The sequence below is a fragment of the Syngnathoides biaculeatus genome, chromosome 20, assembly GCF_019802595.1.
Source record: "Syngnathoides biaculeatus isolate LvHL_M chromosome 20, ASM1980259v1, whole genome shotgun sequence".
In the NCBI taxonomy this organism is placed as follows: domain Eukaryota; kingdom Metazoa; phylum Chordata; class Actinopteri; order Syngnathiformes; family Syngnathidae; genus Syngnathoides; species Syngnathoides biaculeatus.
In genome coordinates this window covers 17,162,127-17,176,561 of record NC_084659.1, presented here as the reverse complement: position 1 = coordinate 17,176,561, position 14,435 = coordinate 17,162,127, and the positions used below count along the sequence as shown (strand labels likewise).

Sequence of the window (14,435 nt, the reverse complement as noted above, 5' to 3'; positions counted from 1 at the left end):
TGTCAAGGAGCTGTATAATTTATTTTATTTGTTTTTTTTTTTTGCTCATGTTGTAAATCTTAAGGAGAGCGGACGTTTCCATAGATTAAAGCAGCTGATGTGTGCCTGGTACTTGTTTCAAAACTGGGTGTGAGCAAGGACTTTACGGTGTTGCGGCTGTTGAGCATTGGCCTCAGAATTCTGAGAATATGGGTTCAATCCCATCCCCGTTTGTGTGGAGTTTGCATGTTCATCCTGCACCTGCATGAAGATATAGTGCTTAGTACACTGTGTTGTAGCTGGAGCAACCCTGGTTTAAATCTGAGTCACAGCAGGACCAGATTCCAGGAGTTCATTTCTTTAGTCCTGAGGTTTGAAATTTGCGTGGGACAGTGACAGTCCTTAAGATGGGCTTGGGTAGGGCTTTAAGCCACCGTGAGGCAAATGGTGCAATGGATAACATGTCTGCCCAAATGAGTCCTTGCAGCCAATTAATTTCCACATGGTCCAAATCTTCATGGTGCTTTATTTGCACTATGGCGTCATCAAATGGTTGGGAATCCCATTTGGTCAACAGTGTTGAAAATTCTATGGCTATTTGTTCAAGAAAATGGTTTGAATGTGCTTGTGTTACTATTTGTAGAGTCCTTTCTTTGGCATTCTGATGGATTAATTAATTACTTCCATCATTGTGTTTGGTCCGTTCATTTTTGTAATTCTAAAGAGATTCATACAAATATCAACCATAAGGACTAAAAAAATTAACTCAACAGAACTGCCGTGACCCGGATTCGAACCGGGGTTGCTGCGGCCACAACGCAGAGTACTAACCACTATACGATCACGGCTGTTGAAAGGTGGCAAGGTTGTTTTTCTAAATCTGTCACCATGGCAACAAGGCTGAAAACCTGCAGGATGCTGAGCCAGCACCAGTGAAACTGAAAGGTTTTATCTGCATTTTTGTGTCAATCAAGTGAATCATCTCAACATTTTATTGCATTCATAAAAATCTTCAGATATATTTGATCCAGGATACAAGTCCAACCACTTCTATGCTTGAATCTTGGATTGTGATGAAAAGCAACATTCATGTCACTCCCAACATTATCATATTGTTTTAGTTCATCAATAAACATTGTAACTCTAATTTATCAACAATTAGAGTAATGAATATATTCTCCAATTAAATATTAACACTGCAATAACTGTCCTGGACCTGCAATAATGTTATGTGACAAAATATAAAAAATATGGAAATTCAGACAAAGATGTATACATTGGAGGCGGCATGGTGGATCAGCTGGTAAAGTGTTGGCCTCACAGTTCTGAGGTCCTGTGTTCAACCCCGGACCCGCCTGTCTGGAGTTTGCTTGTTCTCCTCCTTTTTCCGGGCACTCTGGTTTCCTCCTACATCCCAGAAACATGCAACATTAATTGGACACTCTAAATTGCCCCTAGGTGTGATTGTGAGTGTGGCTGTTTGTCTCGGTGTGCCTTGCGATTGGCTGGCAACCAGTTCAGCCTCCTGGCCAGTGACAGCTGGGATATGCTCCAGCACTTGCCATGACGCTTGTGAGGATAAGTGGCTAAATAAATGGATGGATGGAAGGACTAAAAGCTTTCCCACACAGAAATTTTCCATTGTTTGTTGTCAGTGTGACATGTCAAATCCACTTCAGATGTTTTATCATCTCTTTGTTAGTGAAGAGGTTAAGAGAGATGTGACATCATGTCGTCACTCATTGTGGAGTTCAGAGGCCGCCTGCTGGTGATACTCCACAATGCCCCAGATTTGCAGATTTTTTTCACATATTTCTTGGTCCACATTTGCGTGAAGTTGAGAGCATTTTGTTCGTGGAAGCTTCCCACAGGTTGAAAGACATTCATCTGTTTTTAATGCCTTTGCTATACTGGCCACGCAAATAGAGTCATAGTCACTGCTTTTACAAGATCATTTATGAACGATCACAAATACATTTGACAGTCGACAACCCCATATTCAAGTCAATCATTTGCTTATTTGTTATTGACATCACTAAAACATTGAACAAAATGCATACAGTGTTGAAAGTATGGGTCTTCATGCTTTGTACTTTATTTTTTTGTTGTTTTGTGTTTTGGCTCAAGAACTTATCTGGACATTTAAAAAGAAAACAACTTATGTTGAGTTTCCAAACTCGGCTTTGTTCAAATTGGCATGAGAGTATATCACACATGGGTGTCATCTGTCATTGCACCACCTGAACAACACCTTGTACCCAAAAAACATGTCAATCACTTATTTAGTATGTGGAAAAATCAATTTATTTGGGTGTCATCATTAAAATCACAAAAACACAGCGGGCGAGTACCACATCCTCTCAGGCCTTATGCATGCACCCAAAAACTGTCCACAATCATCAACAAAATTTATGCAGACATCTCAACTCTTGGCAACTTCAACGACTGAAAATATTACAACAATCTGACGGATATTTCAGATTATATGGATCAAATAAGATCAGATGCAGTTTCGGAATATGAACCAACACAACGCGTTCGATTCTCATCGTGGGTCATTCGTTGCTATGACAGCCAGGCAAAGTCTTTCTGTCACAAAATGACATCGACAGAAAGGTCTTTGTGATCTATATAGTCCATATACACACACACACATACACCCACACGCACACACACAAAACAGGAAATTTGTGGTGCAGTCAATTAAAAATTGAACTGAGTTATGTGGAAATTAATATGCTAGAATTACTGTTTTACCTTTTTGAATGAGTAAAGACATGTTTGTCTTCTTTTCTCTATGAGGCATTTCACTGTTCTTTTTATTTTTATTCATCAACTTTATTCCTCTATAGTTCCCACAGCTCTGAACATCCCCTTTGTTCTTAAAAATGGGAACTAGAACACTTTTCCTCCATTCTTCAGGCATCTTTTCGCCCGCTAGTATTCTGTTGAATAAGTTGGTCAAAAACTCCACAGCCATCTCTCCAAATTGCTTCCATACCTCTACCGGTATGTCATCAGGACCAACTGCCTTTCCATTTTTCATCCTTTTTAGTGCCTTTCTGACTTCCCCCTTAGTAATCATTTCCACTTCCTGGTCCATCACTCTTGCCTCTTCAACTCTTCCTTCTCTCTCATTTTCTTCATTCATCAACTTCTCAAAGTATTCTTTCCATCTATTTAGCACACTACCGGCACCAGTCAACATATTTCCATCTCTATCCTTCATCACCCTAACCTTCTGTACATCCTTCCCATCTCTATCCCTCTGTCTGGCCAACCTGTAGAGATCCTTTTCTCCTTCTTTCGTGTCCAACCTGGTGTACATGTCTTCATATGCCTCTTGTTTTGCCACCTCTACCTTTGCCCTACGTCGCATCTCGATGTACTCCTTTCGCCTCTCCTCAGTCCTCTCAGTATCCCACTTCTTCGCTAATCTCTTTCCTTGTATGACTCCCTGTATTTTGGGTTTTCACCACCAAGTCTCCTTCTCCCCTTTCCTACCAGATGACACACCAAGTACTCTCCTGCCTGTCTCTCTGATCACCTTGGCTGTCGTCATCCAGTCTTCCGGGAGCTTCGGTTGTCCATCGAGAGCCTGTCTCACCTCTTTCCGGAAGGCCGCACAACATTCTTCCTTTCTCAGCTTCCACCACATGGTTCTCTGCTCTACCTTTGTCTTCTTAATCTTCCTACCCACCACCAGAGTCATCCTACAGACCACCATTCAATGCTGCTGAGCTCCCCTACCACTACTTTACAGTCAGTAACCTCCTTCAGATTACATCGTCTGCACAAAATATAATCCACCTGCGTGCTTCGACCTCTGCTCTTGTAGGTCACTATATGCTCCTCCCTCTTCTGGAAATAAGTGTTCACTACAGCCATCTCCATCCTTTTTGCAAAGTCCACCACCATCTGCCCTTCAAAGTTCCTTTCATGGATGCCGTACTTACCCATCACTTCTTCATCGCCCCTGTTTCCTTTACCAATATGTCCATTACAATCTGCACCAATCACAACTCTCTCGCTGTCTGGGATGCTCAGAACTACTTCATCTAGTTCCTTCCAGAATTTCTCTTTCTTGCATGAGGCCTGCAAGGACGTGGCACACGCCCACCGTGGTTTTACAGACAAGTTAATAGATTTTTCTACATATTAAATAAGTGATTGACATAATTTTTGGGTACGAGCTGTTGTTCATATGGTGCACTGATACATGACAGCAATGTATGATATAATACCAACTTGAACAAACCCATTTGGAAACTCAAGCAAAGTGTATTCTTCTTTTAATTTGCAGAAAATTTCTTGAAAAAAATAAGTTATTCAAATATAGACCCATACTTTGAAAACTATGTATTTTGTCCAATAGTTTAGTGATGTCAACAAAAAATAAGGAAATGATTGAGAAGTAGTATATTTGTGATCTTTAATAAATGACACTTGTTAAAACAGTGAATTTGACTCAATTTGCTTGTACCGTACATCAAAGACATTTTCCCCATTAAAAATGATGATGTCGCACTCTCATCACTAATGATGAGATGATGAAAAATCTATACTCACATGTCACACTCAAAACAGGCGATGGAAATTATCTTTGCGGGAAATCTTTTACCTGGAAAACCAAATGGGACAAGAGAAGACACACTGGAGAGAAACCTTTTCTCTGCTCAGTTCGTGATCAGATTCTCTCCTCCATGTTGTCCTGATCAACACGATAGGGGGTGTGTGGTTCACACACACACACAAATGCACACATGCACACACGCACACACATAAACAAAAGCACACAAACACAGACACACACACAGGTACACAAAAGTTTCAGTTTTCATGTGAAAATATTTACCCAGGTCTGTGCTCACTCTGATTTAAATATTGATGTTTCGAGAATTGGTATGGGTGGCACAGTGGGTCAGGTGGAAAGTGCTGGCCTCACAGTTCTGAGGTCCCGGGTTCAATCCTGGATCTCCCTGTGTGGAGCTTACATTTTCTCCCCGCGCTTGCGTGGCTTTTCTTCTCACATCCCAAAAAAACATGCAACATTAATTGGACACTCTAAATTGCCCCGAGGTGTGATTGTGTTGTGGCTGTTTGTCTTAATATCCCCTGTGATTGGCTGGGAACCAGTTCAGGGTGTCCCCTGCCTCCTGCCCGTTGACAGCTGGAATCAACTCCAGTACTCCCCTTGACCCTCGTGAGGATAAGCAGCAAAGAAAATGGATGGATGAATGGATGAAGAAAAGAGAGTCACCACTAACACCTCCAGGAGAAAGAAGTCATCAGGTCTTCATGAGGAAATAGAAGACTCATCTTTATTTTCATGAACATGCATGCATGTACACGAAATTTGTTGTCTGCATTTTACTCATCACAGTTTCATGGTTTCTTTCTCTCTCTTGTCCTCTTGCACTCGAGATTCTGGCTGCAAACCTCACCTCTTAGGACGCCCACCTCACATCTCAAGTCCCATCCTGCAGACCTCAACCGCCACCGTCAGGCAGGGAACGAAGTAGAATAATTATGTGTAATATTTCTCCTTCCACAAAAACCATCTCAAAAACAAAAAATTATTTCCCTCCCCATCTTTTTCCAATTTTCATCCATTTTTGAAAATGCTCCACCTCAAGAAATGTGGGTTGCCTCCTCCTGGTCTGATTCTATGATTCTAAAAACATTAACATGTGCTAACTCTAGTGGCTCGTTGGTCTAGGAGTATGATTCTCGCTTTGGGTGCGAGAGGTCCCGGGTTCAAAGACCTCGGTATTGAAAACAATGAATATAAAATATGATGACATGAAATTGAAAAATATAGATTTCTGTTATCGGATGGTGTGTCAGTGGGATGGTGGATCAGCTGGTAAAGCGATGGGCTCACAGTTCTGAGGACACAGGTTCGATTCTGCCCACATCTGTGTAGAGTTTGCATGTTCTCCCTGTGCCTGTGTGGGTTTTCTCTGGCCACACTGGTTACTGAGGTCACTCAAATTGACTGGTGGGTCCCATTGGTCAGTTGCTTTGTTTTCTTCGAGTCGGACGTGGCTCAAGCAAACAGGAGGTGGAGGTCGAGCACCCTCTAATATGGAGGCAGGATATAAAGCTTGAATGTTTTGGACAATGACAGTTCTTCCAGCCAACTGTGCTTGTTCGAGTTCAAGATTGGGAAATGCTGTTCTCACCATTTGTCTTGGCCATTTTCCGTCAGTGGTATTTGATTGTTTTAGTTCATTGTCTATGATCAGCTCAATAACATTCGATCCAATGATTGGTTGGCCAAGCTTGTCACTTTTCATTACGAGACTACAGACGTTCAGTGAAGTGGTGGGAGCGTCCCCTGAAGCTAAACTAAAGGTTGCCTCTCCCCAGCCCACACACGACATGTTCTCTCCATTGGCTATTACTGTGTCTAAAGGGCCCACTCTGTCCAAAATTTCTGAAATGTCTCTGAGTTTTGTGTCTGGCAGAATACATTTCTTTCCATACCTCATCAATAATTGTCACTTGCGAGCCAGAGTCCCACCAAGCTTGAACATCTTGACCTTGAATTAGACAATAGGTCACTTGCACAACTTCAGAACAAGTGCATTGTGGGTAAGAATTTTTCGTGTGTCGGCCATTTTCGGAGGTTGTAAACCAGACATGTCCAAAGTCCGGCCCCCGGGCCAATTGCGGCCCGTGGACAAATTTTTACCGGCCCGCGGCCTCTATCATGAAATCAATAATATGCGGCCCGCCAGCACTGTTGACCACAGTATAAAATACATGTGTACAAAAAGCTATTTTTCATATTTTTCATTTCACCAGAAGATGGCAGTAGCCCTGTGGCCGCACTCTGGCCGCCGTGACCCTTGACCTTACGTGATCGTTTCAGCCCAGCCCATTTCTAACATGGCGTCTGTAAACAAAAAAAGGAAAGTTGACCGCGAGGGCCGCCGCTTCCAGGACAAGTGGAAATTTGAGTATTTTTTGACTGAAATACGAAACAACTGTGTCTGCCTAATTTGCCAAGAGACTGTGGCTGTTTTCAAGGAATTCAACATCAAGAGGCACTACCAGACGAAACATGCTAGCTACGACAAGCTAACTGGGAACAAACGCGGTGAAAAAGTGAAGCAACTGGAAGCTGTTTTAACGGCACAGCAAAGCTTTTTCACAAGAGTCCGTGAGTCAAATGAAAATGCCACAAAGGCAAGCTACGAAGTGGAAACGCTGATTGCAAAGCACTGCAAACCTTTCACTGAGGGTGAATTTATTAAAGACTGTGTAATGAAAATGGTTGAGAAAATTTGTCCCGCGAAGAAGCAAGAGTTTGCCAATATTTGCCTGGCTCGTAATACTGTGGTACGGAGAATTGAAGACGTTTCATTAGATATTAAGAGACAGTTAGAGGCAAAAGGAACTGAGTTTGACTTTTTCTCGTTAGCGTGCGATGAAAGCACGGATGCGTCCGACACCGCTCAGTTACTGATCTTTTTAAGAGGAGTGGACAATGACATGAACGTGAGTGAAGAGCTTCTGGACCTCCAGAGTCTGAAGGGCCAAACAAGAGGAACGGATTTATTTGTTTCTGTTTGTTCCACCGTAGATGACATGAAACTACAGTGGAATAAAGTCACCGGGATTATTACGGACGGCGCACCTGCCATGGCTGGCGAGCGGAGTGGATTATCAAGCCTTGTCTGTAACAAAGTCAGCGAAGAAGGAGGCAGCGCTATTAAACTCCACTGTATTATTCATCAAGAAGTTCTCTGTGCCAAATATATGAAATATGATAATGTTATGAAACCGGTGATAAAGACTATTAATTATATTCGCTCCAAAGCGCTGTGCCACCGCCAGTTTCAACAGTTTCTTCTCGACATCCAGGCTGAATACGGAGATGTTTTGTATCACACAGACGTAAGGTGGCTCAGTCGGGGGTCTGCGCTGCAGCGCTTCTTCTCTCTCAGGGAGGAAATTGGACAATTCTTGACTAAAAAGGGATAACCCATTCCACAAATTAAATGATCCTGTTTGGCTGGCTGATTTGGGATTTTTAGTTGACATAACGCGACATCTGAATGCGCTGAACACAAGCCTTCAAGGGCAAAATGCAGTGGTAAGCCAACTGTATTCACACATCAAAGCCTTTCGGACCAAGCTGCTACTTTTCCAAAGACACCTGTCACAGGCGCAGCCCAATACCGCACATTTCCCGTCGCTGCAGGAAATTGTGACCAGTTTCCCACAGATCAATATCAGTGCGCAAATGACAAAGAATGCAGCAGACATCTCATCTCTGGTTGAGGAGTTTCAGCAGCGCTTTCGGGACTTTGCAGCTATTGAAAAGGAGATCACGCTTTTTTCCTCTCCTTTCTCCGTGGACCCTGATGACGCTCCAGACCACCTGCAACTGGAGCTCATTGAGCTGCAGTGTGACGCCGAGCATCGCAGTCGGCACCAACAGCTCCCTCTTGTCAACTTCTACCGCCAGCTAGATGAAGGCAGGTTCCAAGCAATTCGGACATTTGCTAAGAAAATGCTGAGCTTGTTTGGCTCCACATACATGTGCGAGAAGACATTCTCCGTTATGAACATTAACAAGAGCCGCATGAGGACGAGACTGAGTGACTCTCACCTGCGTGACGTCTTGCGCATCAAAACCACTGCTCTTGAGCCAGACATGGACTACATACTGCAGTCAAGATCCCAGTATCACCCTTCACATTAGTGCAGGCAAGACCTTTGTTAAGTCCTCTGAGTTGAATAAATTCTTAAATCTCAGTTAATTAATTTTTTTGTGATGGTCAAAATCACAGTTTGAATATGCAGTGATCATTGTTTTGTTTTCAGCACTTTTCCTACACTGAGCATATAATAGTGAATAATATGTAATGTTTCACATGAACTTAGATACCCTTTATAGTTTTCTTAATTTTTTGTGGTTTGTGATTTCGGTAAAAACCTAAATGTAAAAATAATGTAAAAGTAAAAGTATGCCATTTGTAATTAAATTAAAAAAAATCCCAAAAAGTTAATTTGTATTTAATGTTAATGGTTCAAAGAATGTCAGGCTAAATAGTCGGCCCCCACACATTTTCACCTTACCAAATCTGGCCCTCTTTGCAAAAAGTTTGGACACCCCTGACTTAGGTCCCTCCTATTCAGGACATTCATGAGGGTTGATGCCATTATCCAAAGTTGAAAAACCATTCCACAAGTTTCCATCATGGCACATCTCAATAAATGATAATGATGTCAAAAGTTTCATTTCAATTCAAAAAGTGAAACTCATCGAGACTCACCATTTTTTTGATAAAATTTTGATAATTATATCTTACAGCAAATGACAACTCCAAATGCACCACTTCTAGAAATAACAATGTAACAATGTACTAAGAAACATAAAATAGATATATTTTTATATCTAAATTTAGCCAGTAATTTCCCCTCTGAAAAATTTATTTCCAAGTGATTAATTAATATATGTGTGAGACGTGAAATCAAGTGAGTTTTCTACGACCATATTCATTTTTTTTTAGCCGTGTCTGATTACCACAACTTTGGAAAGAGTTACGCACACAGAATATTTTCAAACAATATTATATTATGGCAGCATTTGACTCAACATGTCCAATGTGACCAGCACCTCATCTACAACAGCGGAGACCATCTGTTCCCGGAAAACAAGGGCAACGGTCTCCTCTTTAGTATAGTGGACAGTATCTCCGCTTGTCACGTGGAAGACCAGGGTTTGATTCCCTGACGGGGAGATAGTCAATGTTATCCTTTGGTTTTCGTGGGGCACTTCTTCATGGAAAACAAGCCGAGCAGCTTTGTTTCCCAACAAGGACCTCACGCAACTCCAGTTCGACACAACTGAAATTGTTGCTCGTGTACTGTCAGTCAGCAGGACCAGCAAACTTCTTCTCTTGCTGGAATTGCATTTGGTAACTACAGTGGCCTGAAAGTGCCAAACGTAAACAAAACACAAATATACAAGTAATTCATTGCCATCAGAGTATGAATTAAAATTTCTAATGTCATTTTTCAACATTGAAATCCAACCCACAAATATCAATCTATCCATTTTCTTAGCCGCTGAGCCTCACCAGGGTTGTAGGATTATTGCTGGAGCCAATCTGAGCAATCTTCAAGGAGGAGGCAGCCTACAGCCTCAAGTGGTTGCGAGCCAACCGCAGTGCACATGGAAACAGACAACAGTCAAGAGCAATTTAGAGTCTCCAATTGTGTTTTTGGGATGTGGGAGGAAACAGGAGTGCCCTGAGAAAACCCACCCAGTCACAGAGACAACATGCAAACGCGACACAGCCTGGGTCAGAATCTGACCCGTGATCCTCAGAACTGTGAGACCAACGCTCTCCAGGTACCCCACCGTGCTGCCCTTATTTGATCCATATAAAATGTTGGGCTAATTGTAGTAATATTTCAGAGGTTAAAGCCGCCAAGAATAAAGAATGCATAAACGTTGGTGTTAATTGTTGACAGTTTTTGGGTTCATGCTTGAGGCCTGCAAGGAAGTGCACACGCCCACCGTGGTTTTATACACAAGTTAATAGATTTTTCCACATATTAAATAAGTGATTGAAATAATTTTTGCGTACGAGCTGTTGTTCCTGTGGTGCAGTGACAGATGACAGCAATGTATGATATAAAGCAAACTTGAACAAACCCATTTGGAAACTCAAGCAAGCTGTATTGTTCTTTTAATTTCCAGAAAATTTCTTGAAAAAAAAAGTGATTCAAATATGGACCCATACTTGGACGTAAAATTATGTTTTTTGTCAAATAGTTTAGTGATGTCAAAATCAAATAAGCAAATGAATGATTGAGTAGTAGTGTATTTGTGATCTTTAATAAATGACACTTGTTAAAACAGTGAATTTGACTCAATTTGCTTGTACCGTATATCAAAGACATTTTCACCATTAAAAATGATTATGTCGCGCTCTCATCACCCATGAAGAGATGATGAAAGATCTAAACTCACACGTCACACTCACAACAAGCGGTGGAAATTATCTTTGCGGGAAATCTTTTACCTGGAAAACCAAATGGCACAAGAGAAATGTTTTCCCTTGTTCAGTTTGTGGTCAGATTCTCTCCTCCATATTGTCCTGATCAACACGATAGGGGGTGTGTGGCTCACACACACAAACAAATGCACACACGCACACACACGCACAAAAGCACACAAACACAGACACACACACAGGTACACAAAAGTTTCAGTTTTCATGTGAAAATATTTACCCAGGTCTGTGCTAACTCTGTTTCAAATATTGATGTTTCTAGAATTGGTATGGGTGGTACAGTGGATCAGGTGGCAAGCGCTGGCCTCGAAGTTCTGAGGTCCCGGGTTCAATCCTGGACCTCCCTGTGTTGAATTGGCTCCACCACTCCCTGTGACCCTTGTGAGGATAAGCAGCAAAGAAAATGAATGGATGGATGGAGGAAAAGAGAGTCACATCCAGGAGGAAGAAGTCATCAGGTCTTCATGAGGAAAAAGAAAACTCATCTTTATTTTCATGAACCTGCAAGCATGTACACAACATTTGTTGTCTGCATTTTACTCATCACAGTAAACACACACACTTGTTCGTGGAACACACTGGAGCAACTGGGGAGCAGTTCAGGGTATCTGTGTCTTGCTCATGGACACAACAGCAGTGAGTTTGGGTGGGGTCTTCAGCCTACTGTTGTTTTCCCCATGGTGACAGTCCAGCTAAACCATTGGTCCAGGCCCATTAATTTGGCTCGATGTATAAAGTTGAAATCACCAAAAACATTGTCAGGCAATTAGTGTTAGGATAAAAGAAAAAAAATAATTGATGAAAAGCCAGACATCTACCCACATGCCAAGTTTCATGTTTTCTTTCTCTCTTTCTTGGTGTCTTGCACTCGAGAATGTCTGGGTACTAACCTCACCTCTTCGGGCCCCCACCTCACATCTCAAGTCCCATCCTGCAGACCTCAACCGCCACCATCAGGTTGGGAATGAAGTATAATAATTTTGTTTAATATTTCACCTCTCACAGAAACCATATTAAAATCAAAAATTTATCTTCCTCCCCCAACTTTTTTGCAATTTCATCCATTTTTAAAAAAGCTCGAGCAAGCCACGAGAGCGGCGCGAAAAAGATCAAGAAATGTGGGTTGCGTACTCCTGGTCTTGTAGAATCCTTCGAAAATGAGTTGTTGTTAACTCTCGTGGCTCGTTGGTCTAGGGGTATGATTCTCGCTTAGGGTGCGAGAGGTCCTGGGTTCAAATCCCGGATGAGCCCCTATTAGAGTTTTTCCTTGACAATAGTCACATGACATACCATGTGTCAAAAAGGTTAATACTTTGCAGTCAGTCACAAGGCAGTTGTGCTTGATTGCGACGGCGTGCCGAGAAAAAAAAAAACTATCAGTTGTACTTTTTTTTTTTTAACTTTAGCACACCGTGCATGTGCAAACAATGACAGTACAGGAAAACACGCTGTCAGCGAGTTCCGCCCTATTTTCAGCCCTCGCTTAAGAAATCTTCTCAAACATGAGTATGGATGCTGTAGTCAAGAAGACAAAAATGTATCACTTTCATAAGGAATGTGAGGCGGACGTTTTTTTCACGATGTCATTGTTGAAGTGCGTTTGCCTCATCTCTCAGTGAAGTGAATTGTGGAACGGCATCTTCGAAATGTTTATGGAAAATACGACACTGACATTCCGCCGAAAAGCAAGCTGAGAATGAGGAAAGTGAATGAACTCAAATCCCAATTGGCTGCACAGCAGTCACTTTTCACACAATATAGTTGAACAGCGAAAGCCGCCACCATCATTTCTGGGTTCATCACATCACACATAAAAGAGTTAGTTGACTCGTTGTTCAGATCTTTTAAACATAAGGTGGGAATATTATCTTCAATAGAATCTCTGTTGCTGTAAATGAGTGCAGTGACACGGCGGTGTGAAGCCATGGCTGACGTGTGGAAGGACTTCAGAGATTGTGTATTTCTCACTGCAAAAAGGTGAAGCTGACAAAAACCTTCTCAGCTTATGAAAATTTGGGCAAAAGGGGTTTTATGGGACTTGAAAACTGGACTTCTCAAGGTCACAGGTAATCGTGAAGCATACCGCAAGAACAAGGCCCACAGAAATGAAAAAGATGATCACTTGTCATACTGGCCACTGTGTGACGACGGCAAAGGATTCCTGGCTGTTGACATTTCCAAAGAGAGCTTGTTGGGAATTTCAACCCTTGGACCTCTTTCAGTGCTCCTCTCCTTGAGAAGTGTTCCCCAAGAACAACAAAAAACACAGAGGAGCAAATGACTTCATAACTCAATGATCACTTGGCTGCCACCCTAAACAAGAATGAACCCTTGAGTTTCTCCACAGGCCACCTTGAGAAAGACAGCAAGGTAAAACATTAGAGCATACTGAGACACAACGGACGGCTTAGCAGGGTTCCTCCGGGAGTCGAACCCGGGACCTCTCACACACGAAGCAAGAATCATACCTCTAGAACAACGAACCACACGGGTAGATGTGTGCCCCCAGCCACTCCCATCTCCGTAAAACTTCACGGCCCTAAAGGGCCAGGTCATCTCCTCTGTCACCCACCAAACACTGGCGATCCAACTCTTCATCTCCGGCAATCACCGTGAAACCACATCACCTTTGTCATTCCTTCCCCTGAGGTTCTTGGTATTCCCATGGTGGCAGCGGACGAAACCATTGGCCATGAATTTCAGTCAGTGCATAAAGCTGAAATCAAAACAACTTTCACACAAATAGTTTTAAGATAAGTAAAACAAAACCTTTGATGAAAAGCCCTGACAAACAGCTGCTTGCATTCTCAGTTTGCTTTTCTTCTTTCTCTGTTTTCTGGCCCTCTCAGGCCCGTCCACCTCAACCTCGGAATAAGTGTTAATCTTTTTGTTTATAATGATTATTGTTGTTAGTATTAGCACCAGCAGGAGGCATTGAGGTCACTTGGGGTTATTGAGTGGGTGTCCATTATCTGAGATGGTTATCCTCACGAAGGGCGCATGACTGCTGGAGCCTCTCGCAGCGATTGTCAGGCAGGAGGCAGGGTACATGCTGAACCGTTTGCCAGCCAATCACAGCTTGTAGGATCCTCTATTGTTCAAATGTTGGCATGTAATACACAGCTGTGTGTTTTTCTGGCACTTATTACACCACTGGTTGTGTCCTACAGTGTTTCTGTGTCAGCTCTTTAAATGAATTGCAACCAGCACAGGGGCTTCATACTCTGAAATGGAGCCAGGGAACACCCTGAGCTGGTTGCTTGCCAATTGCAGGGGACATGGAGACAAACAGTCACAATCACACCTCGAGGAAACATTAATGTTGCATGTTTTGGGAATACGGGAGGGAACTGGAGTGCCAGGAAAGAAAAACCTACACATGCACGGGAAGAAAATGCAAACTCCAAACAGCCGAGG

General features: G+C 42.4%; 2 non-coding genes across 2 annotated transcripts; one reads left to right on the top strand and one right to left on the bottom strand.

Annotated features, from left to right (window-relative positions):
* Nucleotides 1–755: 755 nt before the first annotated feature.
* trnah-gug (transfer RNA histidin (anticodon GUG)) lies at nucleotides 756–827 on the bottom strand. The gene has a single exon. It is a non-coding gene; the product is annotated as a tRNA-His (tRNA).
* An 11,370-nt stretch (nucleotides 828–12,197) lies between these two features.
* trnap-agg (transfer RNA proline (anticodon AGG)) lies at nucleotides 12,198–12,269 on the top strand. Its single transcript has one exon. It is a non-coding gene; the product is annotated as a tRNA-Pro (tRNA).
* Nucleotides 12,270–14,435: the final 2,166 nt, after the last annotated feature.